This window comes from Phragmites australis, chromosome 1, assembly GCF_958298935.1.
Source record: "Phragmites australis chromosome 1, lpPhrAust1.1, whole genome shotgun sequence".
Lineage (NCBI taxonomy): Eukaryota > Viridiplantae > Streptophyta > Magnoliopsida > Poales > Poaceae > Phragmites > Phragmites australis.
In genome coordinates, this window is record NC_084921.1 from 837064 (window position 1) to 856577 (window position 19514).

The window sequence follows — 19514 nt, forward strand, 5'->3', positions numbered from 1 at the left end:
AGAACAGAAAGAACACAGCTTGATGCCAGAACAGTACATCCTACGTGTATATAAAGCAAAACAAGCTAACACCTAACTACTCCTAATTGGTGTTTACTAGTAGTACGCACTAGTTTATGAGTGAGGATTTGAGAGTGATGATAGGACTCTTGACCTTAGTAGCGTCGTCGACTTTCTTTGGTCGTTTCTGTTGGAGCATGTGTCGCCACCTAGTACTCCTACGTACTCATCGCTACGGAGGAGTGATTGGTTGGTAGGTTACGCCGGCCTGTTTTTTTCTATGGTTGTTTCTACTCCATCTCCGGATCCCCCTCTTCCTGTGGGTGGTGAGATCGATGAGCATAGCGAACCCCAGCTATTGTCACCATCTGCATGCGGCAGCTGCCTGCATGCCGTCAAAATCTAGTCCTAACAAAATGAGCTCATGATTAACCCAATTATTGATCTATTAAGCATGTTCTCTTGCAGCTAGCTAGAAGCAGTGACAGCTACACGGCTGGCCTGCCTCTGCTCTCACACTTGCTCTTGTCTTCTGCACTGGGATGAATGGGTCTGGTGATCAGGTTGCACGATCCGGCCTATGCTGCTCACCTGCTCACATGATCATCGATCAGATCCAGCAGGCAGGTATGGAATGGATCCGCCTGGGCAGAGACTCTGCGCAAGTACTCGTGCTCCGGCGTGAGAAAAACACACGACCTGGATGACGAAGTTAGCTGCGCTGGACCTCGATTGACGCATGGATCCACTCATCTTTCGAGCTGTCCATGCTTGACCATTGATTGACTAGATCGGTGTGGTGACGATCACGTCACAATAATAGCCGAACGATCTGGAGATGTGGGTAGATCCAACGATCGGTGATCGTACACAACCCAGGAAATCCAACGAGCTGGAGTATCTAGGATGCATGGCAGAGCATTGAGCAGACGGCCGGCCACCCTAGCTATGCCGGCCTACCTGACCAGCAGCAGCTGCCATGAGCCACGATGAGGCAAGCAAGCCAAATACGCCGTCGAGACGGGCAGCCGATTGATGAGAGCATCCAGTCTAGTAGAAACGCAGCCAAGGGCAAGCGAAGGGACAAATGTTTTGTCTTGGCAGCCAATTGTTTGCTGGCTCTGCAGACTGACATGCCGTAGGTAACACATTAACATGCAGATGCAGACAAAGGGTCCCATGCATGGACCCTGCCCATTTTACTTCCGATCCAGTCATTTTTTAAAGACACGATTTTCAATGTGTATATATATAGTTTTATCACTATTTTCATTAGAATATATATATTTATAACATCCACTGAATTTCTAAACTAAATATTTAAAAAGTCTAACCAAAATTTTAAGAGTTTGACATTTATATTCCCGAGCTGCGAATGCATGCAGGTCAGGTACAACACGTGCACGCCTAAAGCTTTGCCTTGATCTGTTTCACGTACCTGAAGAGAGATGCTCGTCCTTTTTCTTAAGGGGATCACTCGCATCTATCCATGGATCCTCTCACCTCGACTGATAGCACACCATCAAAACGCAGCTGCTGGCTACGCATCCAAAAGATTATCAGGGAGAGGACGGCAGCCTGCATGCGAAAGCGGTCAAAAAGAGCAGCGCAGGTGTCGAGCGCCCATAGGCGCCGCGGCGGCCGCTCGTGGGCGCTACAAAAAGGTGCAACGGATAATGAAGCGACACCGTATAACGATGGACAGCCTGAGGTACATGCACCCTGCAGCTGCGGCAGCAGGAGAACGTAGCTACCTATACATGCAGTTTCTACTTTTCACCCTCTCTCCCGTGACCGATCGAAAAATTATTTACCGGCGAAATGTTCTGAACACATTAACGTGTCGACGATACGATGCGGTGGTACGCTGTGCAGCGCGTACTGGGTTGGTTTGTATCGGCGGTCGCATCGTGCCCATCATCTCCGCCGGTAAGTTGAGGTTTTTTTATCACGAACGAACGAGGTTCACACCCTAGCTTCAAAGGGCCGTGAGCGTCTCGAGTGTGAGCGATACCCATCAGACGTAGAGACGTGTCACGAAAGGACAGCATTTTCATATGCAAACGCTGAGATTCAAACTCCCGGTAGTAGACAAGGCTCCACCAAGCCTTACCGCTGGGCTACGAGCTCATTTACGAAACTTGATGGCTAGGGCGAAGACCACAGCGAAGAGGGCGCAGAAGCCGGCCACCATGGTTGCGACGACGAGAAACTCGTGCCGGAACCCAAAGTGCTGCTTGAGGAACGCCACCACGGCGGTGGAGGTGACGCCATCGGCGAGCAGCAGGGGGTGGTCCAGGTCGCCGAACTGGGAGGTCAGGAGACCGTAGAGCGTACAAGAGACCGGGTTGGCCCAGTAGTACCACCTCCACCACACAGGGATGCGCTGCGTGCGTTGAGTAGGGAAAAAAACAGATGGTAAACCGATCACTTCTGCCACAGCTAGCTGATGTGCAAATAACGTTGGCATAACGTGCAATGTTTACGAGAAAGTATGTAATTACTGAAGGAAACATGAGTTACCACTCAAAGCTTTGCTTGGAAGTAGAAATTTTACGGAAAAAGTTCAGCTCCAATAGGGAATTAGGGGGGGGGGGGGGGAGGGAGGATTTAGTATGGCCTCACAAAATTGGCAAACAGCTTAAACTTCGATTGATTAATCTACATTCTTTTTAGAATTAAAAACATGTTCCTGACAAATCCAGTGTCCAGTGGTTACGTTGCTGTGCAAAATAACCTTACTGAGCTATTGAGCCCATAGGGCCTGATGCATTCTATAGGTAGAGCCCAACTCGACAAAAAAATGGGTCCGCTTAGGACAGTCAGTTTGTATAAAAGCAACAAAAGAAAATGGGAAAGATCCATTTAGCAGTTGGTTTCTTTTAGGAGGAATAGTTTCTTATTCTGATTCGTCTAATTCTGATGTTCATAACGGCTATCACAGTAACACCGGATAGCATTCCATCATTTCAAGTAACTACTGTCAAACTTGTTTTCTTCCTGGATATGGCGATAACTCACAACTGATAACTCTGAATTGCAAAGAAGAAAAAGGCTGTCCTCCAATATCTACGAATTTTCATCATATCAGGCTGTAAGGTGCAACTTTTTTGAAAGAGATGTCACATGCAAAATTCACAATTATTGGTAGGTTATGGTAGGATCAGCAAGAGGGCGTTAGGTGCAAAAATTATGGGGTGCTAGTTTCTCCCATACCTTTCTTGGGATCATGATCCGCAGATGAGATTCCATAGCGTGTAGAATGGAGCAGCAATAATAGGCGCAATGGTATGGTTTGGAGTGATCGCCGTTGTCATCATGCCGTAGAAGGTGAAGTAGAGCAAAGTAAAGTACATGAAGAACAGTACCACAAGAACTTGGCTGCTGTCCACTCAAATGAACCCAAACTGACACAGGGGAGTCCACTTTTGCTGGCAATCAGCCTTTGTTCAAATTCGATCTGAGCTGGTTACACATAGATGGATTCCTTGAGTTGGTAGGGGATGTGTGGAAAAGCGAGAATAAGGGTGTTACTGTTTTGGATAGGTGGTAAAATAAGATTAGAAGATTAAGACAATACCTGAGAGGATGGGCTAAGAATCATTTGGGACTTTTTAGAAAAGAAAAGAAAGAGCTGCTTGAAAAACTAAATTCTTTGGATAAGAAAGCAGAAGTTACAGCTTTGTCACCTCTGGAGTTGGATGTTAAAAATCATCTAAAAGCAAGATTAGCCCAGTTGTTGAGGGAGGAGGAGATCAAATGGCTACAACGCTCCAAAGCAACTGAGTTGCTCCAAGAAGATGATAACACCAAATACTTTCAGTTGGTGGCGAATGGCCGTCATAGAAAAACCAGAATTTACAAATTAGAACAAGAGGAAGGTGTAATAGAAGGAACGGAAAACTTAAAAAAATATATTACTCAATATTACAAAGGCTTGTTTGGTCCACCTGATGAGAATGAATTTTCCATGAATGAATTACGTCGTGAAGATATATCACAAGTGTCAGACGTTGAGAATGAGTTGTTAACGGCGTTGTTTACCGAAAAAGAAGTTAAAGATGTAATTTTCCAAATAGAACATAATAAAGCACCAGGCCCTGACGGATTCCCAGCAGAATTTTATCAAAATTTCTGGGAAGTAATCAAGGATGACCTCTTGTTTTTATTTAAATAATTTCATTCTGGTACATTGCCTCTTTTTAGCCTAAATTTCGATGTAATAACTTTATTACCGAAACATAGTAAAGCAATGCAGATTCAACAGTATAGACCGATTTGCTTATTAAATGTCAGCTTCAAGATTTTCACTAAAGTTTTGACAAATAGAATCTCTATAGTAGCTCAAAAGGTGATTAGACCAACTCAAACCGCATTTTTACCCGAGAGGTATATCATGGAAGGTGTAATTATCCTTCATGAAACTATCCATGAGATGAATAGAAAAAAATGGATGGTGTTATTCTTAAATTGGATTTTGAGAAAGCCTATGACAAGGTAAAGTGGACTTTTTTGCAACAGTCCCTACGAATGAAAGGTTTCTCTCCTAGATGGTGTACATGGATAAAGCAGGTGGTTTCCGGAGGAAGTGTGGGTATAAAAGTTAATAATGACATAGGAAATTACTTTCAGACGGAAAAGGGTCTGCGGCAGGGTGACCCCCTATCTCCAATCTTGTTCAATGTGATTGTGGACATGTTGGCCATTCTCATTGAGCAAGCTAAAGAGGAAGGGCAAATTGCTGGGGTCATCCCCAACCTTGTTGAAAACGGTCTCTCTATTCTTCAATATGCTGACGATACAGTTCTTTTTATGGATCACAATTTAGATCAGGTCAAAAATATGAAGCTATTGTTATGCGCTTTTGAGCAGCTTTCAGGCTTAAAAATAAATTTCCATAAAAGTGAACTTTTTTGTTTTGGTAGAGCCAAGGATTGTGAGGCCGAATATTCACAAATTTTTGGTTGCAGATCAGGATCCTACCCTTTCAAATATTTAGGCATTCCGATGAGCTATAAAAAACTTTTGAATAAGGATTGGAAAGAAATTGAAGAGAGGTTTCAGAGAAAATTAAATTGTTGGGAAGGAAAGCTTCTATCTTATGGGGGTCATCTTGTTCTTATATATTCTGTTTTAAGGAGCTTGCCTATGTTTATACTTTCTTTCTTTCAAGTGTCTAAAGAGATTCTAAAGAAACTTGATTACTTTCGTTCTCGTTTCTTTTGGCAATGTGATGGGCACAAGAAAAAGTATAGACTTGCGAAATGGAGTATTCTTTGCACGTCTAAGGATCAAGGAGGATTGGGTATCCTCAACTTAGAGCTGCAAAATAAATATTTGCTCAGTAAATGGCTCTTTAAACTGATAAATGAAGAAGGGGTGTGGCAAGACCTATTGCGTAAAAAGTATCTGAGAACCAAGACAATTGCTCAAGTGGACCACAGGCCTGGTGATTCTCAGTTTTGGACTGGCCTTATGGCAGTCAAACATGAGTTCCTCAGGCTAGGCTCTTTTAAGTTGAACAATGGTTCTCAGATAAGTTTTTGGGAGGATGTGTGGCTTGGACAAACACCTCTGAAGCAACAATACCCTTCCTTATTTCAAATTGCATATAGGAAGCATGACACGGTTGCAGATGTGTTTTGGACACGACCCCTAAATATTGCTTTTAGAAGAACACTGATTCAAAATAACTTGGCTGCTTGGAATGATTTAATTCTTAAGTTGGCATCTGTACAGCTTAATGATAGTCATGACACATTTCATTGGTCTCTACATCAACATAGAAGATTCACGGTCCGATCGATGTATAGATCCTTGATTAGTCAGTTTGTCATTCCAAAAAACCTTCATCTTTGGAAGCTTAAACTTCCGCTCAAGATTAAAGTGTTCTTATGATTTCTTTTTAATGGAAAGACTCTAACCAAAGATAATTTAGCAAAACGGTGTTGGGAAGGTAGTATCACTTGTTGTTACTGTCACCATGAGAAAACAATACAACATCTATTCTTTGAATGTCGGTCTGCTAAATTTATTTGGCGTGTGATTGAAGTTACGTTTGGCTTAAGCCCACCAACAAGTGTCTCCAATTTGTTTGGAAGCTGGCTTAATGGGATAAGTCAAAATCTTAAAAACCTCATTTTGGTTGGGGCTAGTGCACTTTGCTGGGCTGTTTGGTTAAGTCGTAATGATGTTGTTTTTGACAGGGCAAAAGTTCATTCTTTCATGCAGGTTCTTTTTCGGGGCACGTATTGGATTCGGCACTGGTCTTTGCTGCATAAGACGGACGATCAACCTCTTATAAAGGATGCATGTCGAAGATTGGAAACAACCGTGATGGAGATTTTTACTCGTTTTGGTTGGTGGTTTAGTAATAGACTACCAGCAGGAACTGGACCGACCAATGTTCAGAATGCTTTTATTTTTCCATAACTTATCTTGTTTACCAGGTGTTATATCAAACTTTGTAATAATGAGCGGCTGTGTGCATTTTGCTATGCAGAGGCCGGAATAATGTTATTCCTTCGTCTAAAAAAAAGAATGTTAGGGAACTCCACAGTAACCTGCCAAAGAGCAATTGTCAGTACAATTATATGAACACAATGTGCTAAGGAAAATAGTTCTTGATAGGAACTACCGGAGAAAATGCAAAAGGCAATGCTGAATACATCCCAGCAGCTCTCTCTCTCTCTATATATGATAAAAATCTCTCGATAGAAATCACAGGTTGAACAGAAGTGGCGTTAGTAATTCCAATGAAGAGCACTGCTGCGTACATGGCACCCATGGCATTGAATATATCATGTTGGGTCTCCCTGGAAAACAGCAACAATATTGTGCTCAGTTCAGTTCATCAGAGGTCTAGAACCGGACCTATGTTTGTATCCAGAAAAATTGATGGCAGAACAATTAGTAGACATACCTTTTGGAGCCAAATTGCCAGCAAATAGTCCCGAATATCAAGGAAATAATAACAGTGTAGAAGAATCGAACAACGGTGTATTGAGGATTCCTCCAGTACGATAGGTTTTGCTTCCATAAGCAAGCAACATACTAAGCACAAAACGGTTGAGCACAACATGCTTCCATTCGCTGGTCGGTTTGCTCAGGGGCTCAACCATTTCTTTGGTCTGCCTGAAATACAATAGCATAAACAGACAAGAGTGAGTGACATTAAAAATAATAGAGATTAAAAGGGAATCTGTACTTTTTTTCCCTTAAACGCGCAAGAGAGTTGCATGTCATTTTATTAAAGAAGATGAAACACCGTACACACAAAACTAAAAAACTCAAAACATACAACGAAAAGGAAAAACAACAAACCAAGAAACAGACAGGCCACAAAAGAAGAAAGAAGGAAAAGACAACAAAATCCTAAGACCCAGCTAAAAGAGCCTGAAGGTCCAAGGCACCAGCCGCACACCAAAGTGAACCTTGCATAGCCACGGCCTGAACCACCAACTCGAAATCAGGGGAAACTCCATTGAAAATGCAGTTGTTCCGATGCTTCCAGATTTTCCAAGCTACTAGGATAAGGGAATCTGTACTTACTGAAATAATTTTGAGTTTCGATAGTATTCAGCAAAATCCACTCCAAGAATGTGCTCCATTTGAGTTCTTGTGACTTCCAACATCCATGCAGCGGGATTATAGCCATCCCTGATTTTAGGCACTCCTGGAATTGCCTGTTTGTAAACATGAGGATGTAAGGACAGTGATTTTGTGTAAGTTTGCTTCAGTGAAAAAAAAAATACTGCAGAACATACCTCAAAAAATTCAACCAGATTGCGTGATTTGGAGCCTAAGGGACCAGCATATATAAGCTGCTCTCCGCGCTTCATGAACAAAAGCTGAGAAGCATATGCATATAAGTTAGGAGAGGACAACTTGCAATCTTTATGCATAGTAATATTAGAAAAAATAGTAGGCTTGGTACATGACATCAATAGGGCTGGGACTAAAATCTCCTATCACATTGATTGTTAAAATGGATGTAACATCATATTGTTTTTCTTCGTAGACAAATTGGAACTCCGTATATAGAAACTGGAAACTAATTGACCGATGGTACCATCAGAGAATAAACCAATACTTATCAATTCTCATGTTTATGAAATGGATAGATTGAAATAATGACTTGTCAATTCTTGTTTGTACCTCATCAAATGACTCGAATATGTCAATACTTGGCTGATGGATGGTGCAAACAATTGTCCATCCTGTATTAACAATATTTCACACTGTTCTCATTACAATGGCTGCAGATCTAGCATCCAATCCTGATGTAGGTTCGTCCATGAAAACAATAGAAGGATTTGCCACAAGCTCCAAAGCTATTGTCAACCTTTTACGTTGTTCTATAGACAAACCATTTACCCCAGGTAGGCCAACAAGAGCACCACTTAAGTTATTCAGCTCAACAAGTTCCATCACCTCTTCAACAAAGGCCTATAGAAGGGAACACTAAGGATAAGGGCAAAACATGCGTTGTGTAGCCAAAAAAAAAACATTTGGTCAAAGGCTTACCCTCTGAGTGTGAGCATCAACATGAGAAGGTAACCAGAGGCATCCGAGTATAAAAAAGAGTCTATCACAGTCAAGCAAGGTGAATGAACATCATTCTGTTCACAATATCCGGAGATCCTAGTGAAGGTCTCTTGTTCTTAGGATACCTAGATATAGTAATGCTTCCTTCTATGAACCCTCCAGTCTTCCGGCCAGCTAAAACATCCATGAGGGTGGTTTTGCCAGCTCCACTGACTCCAACAAGTGCTGTTAGTATCCCTGGCCTAAATGCTCCAGTGACATAAACAAGCAACTGTAGGTAGTCTTCTACAATACCTTTTTTTTTCTCGAACACGCAGGATAGCTATGTGTCATTACATTAAAAAGAAGAGTGATCCAGTTTATAAGAAAAACTATGTCCGAAAATCTTACAAGCTGTGCATTACAACCCAAGTAGCCTAGCTCACGTGCAAAACAGATAGATAAAGAAAGAACCCCAAACTCTATAAACAACTAGTCGACTTAGGCTCGGCAACAAACAATCTGGCTAACACATAGCAAATAGCCCGACACAGAGACACCATCCGACACACCAGGTCAACCAACGACACCCACACCAAGCAAAGCAACCCGGCAAGAACTGCGCCCAACTAGGACCTCGACCAGAACACCAGAACAACCTAACAGGCGGAGCCCCGCTCACACGCCTGACAACCCAAACGGTCAACGGCTTCCACGCATAACCACAAGCAAGACAGGGTCCTAGGATGACGGAGCACAACCACTGACTAGATGCGTCGCAAGGTGAAGAGGACACTAGCCGAATAGGAGAACGAACGGGTTGAGTAGCAACAGAGGGAGGTGCGTCTTACAAATAGCGCCGCCAGCTGTAATATCAAGACATAGAGGGATTCTTTGAAACGACGCCTTCAGGAAGGAAGCGGTAAAGAAACTGCCGTTACTCGTCCGGATTCTTTACAGGGTTTTCATCCGGAGAGATCCTAGTGGGAAAACTACGAGACGACGCCTCCATGTAGGTAATGATGCCCGACATCGCCATCGTCGGTGGCAATGGCATAAAGCCAGACCGGCTTTCACCCATAAGTCTCCAAACCACGGCACAACCCAACGAACACATAGGTTCAGCAGGTCGACCAAAGTACATACCAGAAGCACCAGAGCACGAGGTCCCGGCAAGAGACGATCATTATAGCGTGCAGCGCTAGGCACAAGGACAGCACAGGAGCACAAAGACACCACCAACAGCAAGGGACAGTCGGGGCGAAGCCCAGCCAGCAGTGACACATGGGTTGAACCAAAAGTCAATGGCAGTAGATGGCGACCGTAGGCGCACTGGAGCGGCTCACCTGGAGAGCAGCGGCCCCGTGGCCACAGGAGAGCAGTCGGCCACCCCGGAACCACGCTGCGGCAGTGAAAAGCACGCAGAGGTTGGCGACGGTGGAGCTTGGAGCCCCTAGCCAAAGAGGAGAGGTGGAGCCTGGATCCAGACCCCCGAAGGCATATCCACCTCCGCTGAGGACGAATCGGGCCCTGGGACGCCTGGATCCACCTAAACGGAGGAGAGGACGACCAGGAGTCAACGCGGCCGAAGACAAAAAGCTAGAGGGGGGAGAGGGGAGAGGAGGAGAGGGAGCTTGAGGAAGGAGAGGAGCAAGGCCGTGGCGGCCCAGCTTCGGAGCTGCCGCTGGCTGCTTCCACCGGTGTCCCACCGGTGGCGGTTACTAGAGCAAGCTCGCTCGCCAGAGCGAGCGATGCGGGGGCCAATCTATTTCCCCGATAGATAGTATTCATATCTTGCCTTTTCAATTCCTGCTAGCAAAACTGAATTATGAATGAATAAATACATATCTTTTTTTTTCTGAGAAACCTCAGGCACACAAATGGTACACCTTTGATATACCACTGGTACATCAACGTAGTAGTTCATATTCCTAAAGCACGTATTAAGGGGCTGAAAAGGTAACACCATCCCCTTCTGTTCCTTGAGATTAAGCCCTGGAAGTGGAACGCAGTCAATATGCGTGATTAGGAGCAACATTTTTACGATGAGGAAAGTTGTTCTTGTGATGTGAGTATTAGGAAAAATATTTCATTCTTCTATGATTACCATTTAGTGAATGTGAATGCAGGTAAGATCTTAGCTCTAGGGCTACCCTGTCATTCTTCCTCCTAGAATCCCTGTGCCGAATTTCATCTTTGGACACCACAGCTTGCAGATTACCGATAGCTGTGAAGGAGCAATAATTGTGAGACTGAGAGAACTATTACGAAGAAGTTTGATGCTTTGGCCTTCAAAGGTAAGCATAAACTTACGGTTGAGAAGTGTCAAGAACAATGTAAATAAGAAGTTCAAAACAATTGCATAACCAAACAACACTCCAACACCAACCCAAAACCAGTATTTTTCCTTGAACAGCCCATATCCAGTGAGTATCGCTTCGCCTAATGTGATATTCTGGTTTGCAAATTGCTGAAATTGTTTAGAACAAAATGCAACAAGTATGTATTAGTAGAGATTATAATAGGTCCAACAACAACAACATTTGTCCCAAGCAAGTTAGGATAGTCTAGAGATAAAAACCCACATATCCAACTAAAAAGATAATAAGAAAATAATAATAATAATAAAGGTACTAGTAATAGTAAAAAAAATAAAAGTAATAACGGTATAAGGAGACTGATACATAAATTATGATTCTGACACGTGGATTGATAACTTTCATACGCTTATATCCGTGGATAGTTCTTTGGGGATATTTTATTCTTTCAAATCTCTTTACATAAATTATAATAGGTTCACAAGAAGAAAATTAAAAATTGCTACAACTGTTTAGAAAAAAATACAGCAAGTATGTATTAACACAAAATTATTATAGGTTCACACAAAGAAAATTAATATATCTGATGTCATTTCGGTATAATAGCCTCGGAAATATTCATATGTATCCGTGCTCTGTCTTGCGTATAACCAAACTATAAAATAACAGCTTAATACCAAGCGTGCATTCACTGACATGAGAAAGGGGATTAAAATCAAGTTTTACCTTGCTCCAAGAATGACCATGGAATTCGTTGACAGAAATAGCATTTTGTGCATACATCATAGGAGATACCCAATTACCCCAAATCCACCAGACTGGTATGCTTTCTGTTGGGTATCAAGAAATGAATTGCACCACATTAGATAGCAAATCTTGAAGCTAGTATCAATTAGTTGACAGAGAAAGGTTCAACCTTTGGTTATGATGAATCCTCCAAGGATCATAACAACCAACAAAGCGAACGATCCAAAGGTGTTAGCGACTATCATATTTCGGCCCAAAGATGCCATAACCCGAAAAAGAGCCAAAGATGTTTGGCGCAGAAAGAAAAGCAAGAAAACTGCACAAGAAATCTGCTGATGGAAAAAGATCGATCTTCAAATGTAAAATATCTCTAACGCTCTGAGTAGAAAGCAAAATTAACAAAGCTAATGTCAATTACCTTGTAAATTGGGGATCATAGCTGTCGGATGATTAACTCCTGTCGCAGGGATCCCGAGAGATCTCTTTTTAGAGATTCGGCCGGGGGGATGATCCTGAATAAGTTCGTCGGAGAAATGAATGAGAGTAAATGCAACGGCCGGTGATGGGGGATGATCGACCTAGTGCAAAGAGAAGTAAATGCACCGGAGTTTAGACAGATTCGGACCGCACAGGGGCGTAATACCCTACTCCTGTATGGATGTAATAACTGTCCTTAAGGAAGTCCCTCAAGGATGTTACTGGTTACAAGAATATTTGTCTAACTAAGAGCTTGAGGCTCCTTGTTCTTGAGCAAGGACTGTGTCTTGGGTTGGTTTATGGTTCGGTTCTTAGTGCTTCTGTGTTTGACGCTTGCGGTCTCTTACTCTATTCTTCGATTGCTTGTTGGGTTTTTCGGTCCTACTCGCCCTTTTTTCTCCCCTTCTGTGTTGCCGGCTCTTTTATGCACTCGCCGGCTGTGACATGCCCCAAACGGGAAGGAGGGGGCACAAGTTTCAAGATGCCACGACTGTGAAATGCGTCATCATTTCTTCTGGGTGAAGTGATCGGAGAGTGGAAAATGCGTCGCACGCCCGGTCACCTATCACCATAAACGCCCTGGCAACGGGCGCCGCGGAGAGGGCCCACCGGGCAGCCGCAGTGCAACCCGGCGTGCCTGCCCTGTCTTGTTTTTCTGCCACAGCAGGGTGGCAGACGGAACGCCTTGATCCTGGCGATGTTATCCCGAGGTACGCCGGATGATACGGGACGGGACCCGTGCAATTAATGGCCCCACGCCTCTCTACCAAAACATGGCAGGAACTGACACTGCGGCGGGAGCAGTTGGGGATGTCAGGCCACGCACGCTCATTAAATGCGGCATCGGACCTCTGACTGATTGACACCTCATCGGCGGGCCCCTCGGGGGCCTTTCTGGGTCGTCGGGGCACCGAGTGATCGGGGGGCACTGTTCACCTCCCCGAGCACTCTCTCCCGAGCACTCTGCACGTACTTTCGGGGAACCGAGTGCTCGGGGGCTGCCACGTGCAACCCCGAGCACTCTTGCCCGATCCTTCGGGAAACTGAGTGCTCGGGGGCCGCCACGTGCAGCCCCGAGCACTCTCTCCCGAGCACTCTTACGCGGGTCCTCGGGGAACCGAGCGCTCGGGAGCTGCCACACGCAGTCCCGAGCACGCTCTCCTGGAACTTGGCTCTTCTGATCGTCGGGGGACTAGGGTGCTCGGGGGTGACCAATCGGCCCGAACACTCTCTTCCCGGTACTTATACTCCGCGGACCATCGGGGAACTGGGGTGCTCGAGGACCAGGATTGTGGCCCCGAGCACCTTCTCCCGGGACTTGAACTTTCCTCACCCCGCAGGAGGGACCTCACGGGATGGCACCATGTGGCGGATGGCTGGTCTGGCCTCGGGACTCAGGAACCTCCGGTTCTTGATACACCGACAGTAGCCAACCACATAATATGTTACAAGTACCCACATTGCTGACTCAATAGTGAGGTTGGAACGCTCAAAAGCCACGAAGTAAGTGTGTAAGCACATGCTGGTAGAAGTGCAAGTCCCTGTGCTTGTAAAGAACAGGAAGCTTTGTGACCAACATTGAGACTTCTGTAAAGCCGTTGAACAGAATCATCACTATTGCAAAATAAAGAGCTCCTAGATAAATGATCCCATCATCAACTGGATCATGGTGCACCGTTGATCTGAAAAACACCGTCATTGTGATAAGGGCAACAAGTAGAAGCTGCCAAAAGGAGAGAATATGTTAGAATGTCTATAACTGATTGGAATTAACAACAAATAGTAAAATATGCTGCTACCATCAAGTCCACAGTATATAGTTGAAAAAACAAATGTAAAAGTCTATACTTATCAAACTAGTGAGGGCTACCCGATAATATTTAAGCGTGATCGGATAACGTTTCTGCACCAAATTTAGAATGAAGTACGAGGGCTTGTGGCAAGTGGCAACTTTGCGTTTATTATTGCACCATGTGGAAAACTTCTAAAGCAGCAAAATCGTGAAATGATTTAGCAAAGGCCAATGCTTTTAACTCCAAGCAAGTTTTAGCCACTATGTTATGCATGGGCCTTATGCATAGGCCTTATCAACTGTTTCAATAGTGTTACAGTTGCCTTGTGCATGAATTATTTAGTGTACTAAATGCATCTCCTAATCGAGAATACCTGAATGAATTTGAAGACGTAGACGAATGAGTTTGTTTTCATGAGCAGACGCTGCCACTGGAAGTTGGACTTGAGAAGCTTAAGCCTCTTGACACCATAACTTGACGTTGAAAGAGCTGCAGGATGATTGCAAAGTCTGTTGTATGGCACAGCTAGCTCCACATGCAATCTCTTACCGATAATAAATGTTTTAAAGGCTTCAGCAAATTTTCATACAGAAACAAATTGGTATGGATAATCGTAGTGGCACCAGCACTGCTGCTGATCTTTCTTGGACAAAACCTGCTATGCAATAAACGTGACTACAACTGAAAAGTTCAATCAACATAAGAAACAGAAAAAATATGAAGTGTAGAGGTGCCTACTTCTTGCAAAGAATCAGCCACATTTTTTCTTTCTGGACACCTAAATCCGATAGCAGAAAAAAATTCAACAGCATATTCACGTGGTCCCTAGAATAACATCATCAAATAGCTCATAAGTTTCTGGAGCCGGCTGCAGCAAGGATATGATTGTAGTGCTGTCAACAGCATGTGTAGAATGCCTTAGGTACTTGATAATCTGATATGTTGTTGCACTGTCAAGACCAGTTGATATATCATCCATGAACAGCACACGAGCAGACCCGACTAGCAATTCACCTGCAAGAGCAACAAATATTAGTACAACATGCACACCGAAAGAAGCATGCAAATGTTGCAACATCCCATTTTCTTCAACTAACAGCAGCAACATACACAAATGGTGCTTATAAAAAAACATACATAAATGGCATTAGTAATATGCAGTTCTTTTACCCTCCGGAGATCCCTTTGATCATTTCATCTCCAACAATGGTGTCAGCACAGATGTCCAGCACTAAAATCTTGGCTAGATCAAAATTAGAAATTCAGAAAATCTTGGCATAGTAAAGTAATCAGCAGGTTATAAAAAAGAAATTGTGCCTAGAACTGTTTGAAAATAACAAGAAAAAGAAGAATAACTCTCCATAAATGAAAGCAAAGAACATTAAAAAGGAGAGTGGGTCCCCTAACATCTTGTAAAAATAATAGGATAAAGGAATTACATAAATTAATGTGGTCAGCAGAAGGAAAAAAAGAACAGGACGAACACAATCATATATGCATATACTACTCTGGAATGCCACTACTATTTGAAAAAAAAAAAGAAACAAATATTTGAGACTGTCCAAAGAAAATAAACAAACAGCTGAAAAAGATACATCACATACCTTCATTATATACTCTGCCACGAGGCTTGCCTGCTTACCCTCAAGAGCCAATGCTTGAAAAGTTGCAAACGAGATGTATGAGACAATCACCATATAAATATTTCCTCCGTTTTTCAATATTTATCATTTTTTATCAAACACGTATATCAAAACATACTAAGAGTAGTACCAATTTTAAATGGAAAATGACAAAAATATCCTTAGAAACTAGCCTAAATATTCTAGAACCTATCGTAAATAATTAGGTAAGAGATATTTTGTAGGATAAAATTATAAACTACTTTAAAAAACGTGAAGTGACAAGTATTTAAAAACAAATAAAATAGTTAAAAGTGACAAGTATTGAAAAACGAAAGAAGTATATAACTAGTGTATGTATGTATGTAGCTGTCTAGATGTAATATACCTTCATGAATACATCAAGGTCCTCATCAGGTTTTATCCCCGTCTTTTCTCTCCTCAACAGTTCAACAAGCATATCTGCAAATTGATTTATGTCAAATAGCAAACTACCAAGCAACATTTTTTTTTAGTAAAATCGTAGTGCAGTGACCTACCATACTTTATTCCAACACCCTGACAGCGCCCAGCAAATTCTAGAGTTTCTCTGACTGTCATCTCTGAAGCATGCCAGTCTTGCTGACTGACATAAGCAGAGGTTCGCTGAGGCACAAATTCATTTAAAATGGTGGCCGAGTTCTGAAAATGGTGGCCGTTGTAAGAAATGTCACCAGACATCTACAACAAAATTGGGTGTTTCCTGTCAGTAACAAGAAGTTGGGGCTTGAAAAACTCCATATGCTGATCAGAATCAATTTTCAGGCAATAGAAGATGCCAAGACCTCCCTCTTGTGATGGACAGAATTGATTGAACTAATGCAGATAACAAATATTTCTAGACAAATTTTACGGTGGTCTCAGAGAAATTTGAGCCATCTATTTTTTGAATCGGATGGTCTAGATTAGTTAGAATAATACCTGTTATTTAAAGGTAATATGAGTAAGTATATGAGAGGAGTATGTGTAGTATAAGAGTATTTTGGGGAAAAAAGAAATATCATGTTATTTATATCATGCAAATTCATAGGTTTAATATTTAGACTGGTCTGAATGTTGATTATTTAGTTGAACGATTATTTAGGAATTAGATATAAAAAAAGATTGCAGTGCCCTTCAATAGTATGGTAGGTAAATATTAATACTACTATCACAATTACAGAAATGTTCAATCATATGGACGGTCCAATTAAATTTATACTATCTTTTACCTATAGGTAGTATGGACTACCGTAAAAGAGCTCAATTTCTAACCCATCAACTTTGAGCAGCAAGAATTAAAAGAAAGAAAGCTGATTGATATGGTATGACAAACCTTTAGTCCAGGACCCAGCCGTCCAGCAAGAGCCAGAAGCAAGGTGGTCTTCCCAGAACTCGGAGGACCCAAAAGCAGTGTCACTCTGCAGCATGAACCAATATATATACCCAATTTAGCAGAGCCTTTTTGATGCACCATAAAACAGAAGTCGTTCAATGATACAAGACAATTTTCCTGTGTGTTCCTAGGGGAAAACGGAAGCTCCACACATACCTTGACGGGCGAATTATCCCACTGATGTTATCCAAAATCGGCAATTTCACTCTTCCTCCTCGGTAGATCCCTAGATGCCTCAGAAACGCCTTTTCAAGAGACAAAATAAGCTTTTCAAGATCAATAAATTGATGCGGTAATTCTGCCGTTGTCGCAGCAAAATTGTTTGATCGTCGCTTTCACAAGGAGAACTGGTATTGGACAACTGATGAAGAACGAAAATTGCGAGGAAAAAAAGTTGCAGTTACGGATTATGGGCCAACCTCTGTCATATTGCATATGAAGTTTGGGATGGTCGGCATCGCCCTGCTCCCGACATGCACGTAGGCATCCACCGTCAGATCCTCATACCTCACTTCGATCTTGGGGAACTCTATGTTTACTCTGCAGGAGCAGCGACCGGAAACCGGAAACGAAGAACGAGACACATAGTTTGAGAATACAAAAGCAAGATCAGCACTACAAGCAGGACACAGGTTCGAGTTATCTTCGATTCAAATTTGAATGCATATTTCTTCTTATTTATCATGCCATTTGATTCTTCTAGTGAAGGTTTTTTAAGCAGGCACGAACGGCACCGTAAGTACGCAAATCATCGTACGCCTACCTATGCAAGAGCAATCTACCGGTTGCCAGTGGTGAGGTTGCATGCCTGGTGCTTGTGCTCTGCATCCTGCTTCGCCTCCACCCGTGGGGCCCAGCAAGGCCATCGCCTGGAAGCTTCTGAGCAGCTCATTCTGCTTTTTATCAGTTATAGCATAGATAGTTGAATTGAGATTACGTGATAAAAAAAAATCAGTTATGATAGTAATTATACTGTTTTTTTATCATAACTGAAGGTGTACGTAGAGGTAACCCAATTGCGATCACATGATAAAAAAGTATATAATTACGATTAGATAAGGTATCAAGTTATGACCATATATGTTTGAGACAATTGCAAATAAACAATTACTTCTGGTGTTATTGCAAGCTTGCCACTAAAAAATTACAAAAATACCATTAAAACTGTTATTCAAGTGGCATCATTGCAAAAAATAAAAAACCAGAAAGGTATTTGCAAATGCCCCTATATGTTTGTAGTAACTGACCAAATTTGTGAGTCGCAACTATACTATTTTTTGAATCATAACTGCTGGATGGCACAATAGTGAACTACAGTGTGACTAAAAGCATATATATATATATATATATATATATATATATATATATATATATATATATATATATATGTTATACCATATATAATATATTGTATATGGTATAGCATATATGTATATTGTATCCATATCATGTAACATATTATACGTATAGATGTTACATTTATTAATATGGTGTATGTTACATTGACATATGTACAATGTAATGGTATAACGATATAATATGCAACCATATAACTAGTTTGGCTCCTGAGCGAGTCTGTCTCGGTAGTTGCAGATTTCTATATCTGTTTATGTAGATGGATTCATTTATTAGTGTATAAAATTATATTTATATGATCAATTAATCACAATGTCAACTCTTATATTCAATCAACTTGTTTAGACAGATACAGTCAATCAATTACACTTTTCTTTTCAACAAATATGACTTCGTTTAATCTACTTCCCCTAAATCTACATATACGGTCCATACGAGCGAGACCTCATGCATACAACTAATCACACTCTTTATGGACTAAATCAAGCTAAGGCAACAATATCCCTAAAATAATTCACGACGGTAACATCTAGGCTTGCATCATACTGTACCGATGGATACGAAGGAATATGGTGGAAAAGGAGGAAGACGAAGAAAGAGAGGGTGAGAGACAGCACAGGGCTTGGGCCTTGCACCTATATTATGCATCCTCTTCTCTTGGGGGAGCTGGAGGCTTTGGGACAGAAACGCTATAGCCATTGGCCCTGCTATACAGCTCGCAACAATCAGTGAAGTGTTTTGTTCGTTGAATTGCTGGGCATATTCATGGCTTCCCCAACCGCAATAGCATGCTGCAATCAATCTACCCCCGTCGGGTTTAGCCCCGGCCGTCCGGAACAGGGATTTCAATTCGCAAGAACCTCACTAGAAATAGCTCAAATTGCACGAGAAACTTTTGCATTCTATTAGGAGGCTTGCTATTTGGAACATTGTTATTGTCAGTTAGCGCAATGACAGCGTTTTATGGGTAGAGCCAATCCAACGGAGGTTTGACCCCATCCGACACATCCCAAGATGTCCAATGAAAACCAGATAAACAGAACCCACTGTAAAAAAAAAAGTAGGTGGCTTTTGCGTTGCAGGCACGGAGTAGGAGTGTTTGTCGTGGCGTACCTGCAATGCAAAACCACGTTAAGGTCTCTCAGATGGATTTCCGATCGATCTGCATGTCGGCCTGCGCACGTACAACACTACAGCGCATGCATGCAAACCACTACTGCAAGTATACAGTCTCTGTACTGCTACAGGGAGCCGTATCATC

General features: G+C 42.4%; 1 pseudogene; it reads right to left on the minus strand.

The window, feature by feature from the left end:
- Window positions 1-2128: 2128 nt before the first annotated feature.
- LOC133930065 (ABC transporter G family member 31-like) lies at window positions 2129-17544 on the minus strand (annotated as a pseudogene).
- Window positions 17545-19514: the final 1970 nt, after the last annotated feature.